We start from the raw sequence: 4352 nt of genomic DNA, 5'->3' as shown, positions 1-4352 counted from the left end.
TCTTTGGCTGACCTGATTCTTTTTTTTTTTTTTATGTTTATTTATTTTTGAGAGAGAGAGAGGGAGAGCGAGAGAGCACAAGCGGGGGAGGGAGAGAGAGAGAGAGAGAGAGACAGACTGGGGATCCGAAGCAGGTTCCGTGCTGATAGCAGCGAGCCCTGCGTGGGGCTCGAACTCACGAACCGCGAGATCATGACCTGAGCCGAGGTCCGACGCTCAACCGACTGAGCCACCCAGGTCCCCCTGATGTGATTCGTTAAAATGTGGTGTAGGCAAGGGCTGGGAGTGCTTGACCCTGCACTGTTTCTGATCACAAGTCATGGACCGCATAAGTACCCTGATGTCTCCCCGGGTAAGGTGTTGAACTCCACTCACCTGGAGAGTGCCTACTTGGAGTCAGATCCTGTGCTGAGAACCGGAGGTGACCGCAATGGGTCGGACTTGCCTCCAGTGACCCACAGTCTGGGGTGGGGGAAGACAGATCCATGATGATTATAATAGCCCACGGCCAACACCAAGATGGGGGGCGTCCCAGAGACCCCTACAGTCAGCGAAGGCTTCTTGGAGGACCTCTCGCCCAGTGAGATTGGAAAGGCGGGCAGGCAGCAGTAAACAAAGGGGAAGGATGTGGAGGGCCCCTGCAGAGGTGGGGAGGGGAGGGGTGGGTGGGCTGGCGTGGCTGCACGTGGGGATGGGGGGCCTGGCCAGGTCGTGGGCCTGGATCGTGAAGACCCTTGGCAGTCGTTAGGGTCCTTTGGCTGCAAGCCCACCCTGGCTCACTTTAGCCAAGAAGGGCATTTGCAGGAAGGAGATGGCTGCAAGGAACAGAAACCTTAGCGAACCAACTTATTTAAAAAAAAAGAAAAAAAGGTGGTTGTGATATTTCTTGGCTCACATAAACGACAAGTGCAGCGATTTCTGGCTTCGGGCATGGTCGGACCTAGGAATCAAATTTTTCAATGATCTCTCTGTCTCTCTCTCTCTCTCTCCCTCTGGCCTTTATCCTCTGAGGCTGAGCTGCGGAGGGCCTGCCTGAGAGTGAAGTCAATAGAGAGCCTGGGGCAGCCTGAGTTGGGCTTGGTCACTGGTGCTGATCGAGCCTTGAATGTTGCACAAGGAGTGGGGGCTGATACCGGGACGAGGGAGTCCCTGGAGGGTTTGGACAGGGGTGTTGCGGGGTCGGGTTTGGGCTCTAGGAAGGATGAGAGCAGGTGCAGGGAGCCACAAGAAGGCTGATGAAGGAGGTGTCAGCTTTTCTCAGGACATTTCTTCGTTTTTTAAATATTATTATTATTATTATTTGTGGGTTTTTTTTTTTGAGACAGAGAGTGCATTGGTGCAAGCAGGGGAGGGGCAGAGGGAGGCAGAGAGAGAGAGAGAGAGAGAGAGGGAGAATCTGAAGCAGGCTCCACGCCCGATGCAGGGCTCGATCTCACGACTGTGCGATCGTGCCCTGGGCCCAAATCAAGCGTCGGACGCTCAACCGACTGAGCCACGCGGGCGCCCCTCTTGGTGGTGTTTCCTGCTCTTTGTCGGATCCCCAAGGGACGGACAACGCAGGCTCCGACAGAGGGTAGCAAGCTCCCGTTCACACACGAAGGAATGGAGGTCCAGAGACATCCGGTGGCTTTCTCGAGGCCACAAAGCAGCCACAGATTGGACCACGCGCCTTTGTTCTCTACCACGCTGGGGGCTCTTAAGAAGGTCTGAGGCCCCAGCATGTGTGAGCTCTTGCTTCTCGAGACGATCCCTGGAAAGGAGCCCTGGGGACAGAGTTCTCAGGGGGAAGGGGATTGGTCTTGTCTCCAGCCTTGTATCCTCACCAAGAGGACACCAAGAGGGGGCCGTGGCCGTGTGTCCGGAGGACCGGCTGAAGCGACACCCTCCTGCCTCCCATCCCTCCTGGCCTGAAGCCAAGAAGCAGGCTGAGCTGTATGGTGGGATTGTGCCCTGTGGCCAGGCGGCCGAGAGGAGGCTGGCCCGAGAGACAGGAAATAGCTGGGTTTGGGGAAGTCGAGTGGCCTGGCCAAGCCAAGCCAGTGCACCATCCACTGGGCAGCGCTCACTATGGCCCTATCAATGGCCTGTTTGAGGCTCACACAGGGGTCCTTTGACAGGGCTGAGTTGGGACCCACTGCGGGGGCCTGTTTGAGCTGGATGCCCGGAAGGGAGCCAGCCCCAGGAAAGAGCAGGCTGTGTGCAGGCTGGGCAGGTGAGGACCGCCCGCACAGGCTGTCTCTCAGAGGGAAGGAGGGTCGGCAAAATCAGATCCGGGTCCCCGAGCAGGAACTTCGGTGTCTCAGGACTGCGTGGGTAGCGGGCACGTTCCCCTGCAATTGAGTGGAGTTCAGGGTCGCATCTGCGACTCTCCCACGGGCCCCGGGCGGCAGGTGTCGTGTGGTGATTAGTCCTGAGGCTCACAGCAGGCAGATCACTTGCCCAAAGTCACGATCGGGTGGAGGGCAGGGCTGGGGTTGGACTCCGACGGGCCTGGCCGGAGTCTGAGCTCATCTCTCTGGTCCTCTCTAGCTTATCTTGTCTGCCCGACAAGGTGAGAGGATCAGGGGCATGATTTTAGAGGCCGGGACAGGCCCTTGAAGGTAGGGGTTGACATGCAATCACTGTTTGTGCACCTGGCACTCGGGACAGGCCTGGCTCAGGGCGCCGCTTGTGGTGGGGGATGGGGGTCCACTGTGGGCGCAGGGCCCAGACCCAGGCTGACTCAGCCGTGGTCCAGGGGAGGCAGGCTTTGGGCATGCACTCAGGCGGTGGCCACGGGGCTGGGTAGATTCAAGACGCATTTTGGGAGGCAGGACCCCCTGGGCTTGGATGTAGAGGAAGAGGGAAGGTCAAGGCTGGTGCCCATGTCTGGAGAGCATTTGAGATGGTGGGGCCCGGCTTTGAGCTGAGGACACGGGATGGGGAGCAGAAGAAGGTGCTTTGAGCTCTGTTTGCACTTAGGCTCCCTTGGCGACACAGTGGGGGACATAATGCTGACCTGTGGCCACGCTGGATGTGCCCTCAGATAGAAGTTTCCCACCCTGTCTGCCTGCTTGTAGGGCGTGTGACCAAGGCAGCATGTGCGAGGCCTGATGGGCACACGAGAGGCCTCACCGGCGGCGGTGTGTCCCGAAGGGGCCACGGCCAGGACGGGCACCAGCTGCGCCCCATCGGCCCCGGGGCGTCGGGGTGATCACACCCACTTTGCAAATGGGGAAACCTCGCCCTGTGCTGACAGGGCAAGTTCTCCACTTTGAGGGGTCCCTTCAGACTTTCGGGGAGCTCAGATTCATGGCCACTCAGGCACCCTGGGAATGCCCCCAGGTTGCCATGAAAAGCGTCAGGAAGAGCAGGTGCCAGGCTAAAGGAAGGGGATGACCCACCCGTGGGCCCGCCTTGGGTGTTTCTGGGTGGCACCCACGGCCCCCTGGGGGTAAGGAGCAGCTACTCTGGATGTGCGCCCGCTACCTGCTGGATGGGCTCTCTGGGAGCCAGAGCTCACACTCTAGCCTCCTGGCACGCCGGGAGGAAGCCTGCCTAATTAGCTACCAAGAGCGTTCTGATAGGCAGCCAGCTTGGCAAAGAACAGCCGGCACAAGGGAGCCAGGGCCCTAAGTAAACAGAGTCCATCTGGTCAACCTCAGTGGCCCAGCTGGGCAGGCAGGATGCTGGCCTTGCAGCTTCGTCTGCTCTACGTGCCGGGGGGCCGACCCAGGCGGGGGGACAGCCTGGGCAAAGACCCGGACATGGGACCACGTGTCCGTGTGGCCATGTGGCTCCAGCCCAGGAGTCTCACCTGCAATGCCTCACAACTTAACAACGGCATGATTACATTCAGCCTTGACCTTGACCAAGTTGCTGGTTTTTTGGGGGGTGGGGTGGTGGGAAGGGGCAGAGAAAGAGAGAGAGAGAGAGAGAGAGAGAGAGAATCTCAAGCAGGCTCCCAGGTCAGTGAGGAACCCAACCCAGGGCTTGATCTGACGACCCTAGCATCATAACCTGAGCTAAAATCAAGAGTCGGATGCTCAACCAACTGAGCCACCCAGGCGCCCCTAAGTGGTTGAAATTTTACAGTTGGTGGAGCTGAGTTCCTAACAGAGGGCTTTGGGAGAAGCCAAAGGTTTTCTAAAACATTTCGAATGGGGCGAGGGGAGGAAAAAAAACAAAACAAAACACACCAGGAATCTTACTGGTCACCTTCCCGGCTCTTCTGTCCTGGGGAGGTGATGTCAGGCGTCTCCGGGGAGGGCGGAGAGGGAAGATTTAAATGTTTCCGGCATTGGGCATCCTCGGGAAGGCTGTAGGCGGACCACCTTGACCCTCAAATACTCCTCGTTGCCCGTAGCCACTGT

Source organism: Felis catus, chromosome C1 (genome assembly GCF_018350175.1).
Source record: "Felis catus isolate Fca126 chromosome C1, F.catus_Fca126_mat1.0, whole genome shotgun sequence".
In the NCBI taxonomy this organism is placed as follows: Eukaryota; Metazoa; Chordata; class Mammalia; order Carnivora; family Felidae; genus Felis; species Felis catus.
Note: the sequence above shows the minus strand (reverse complement) of the source record.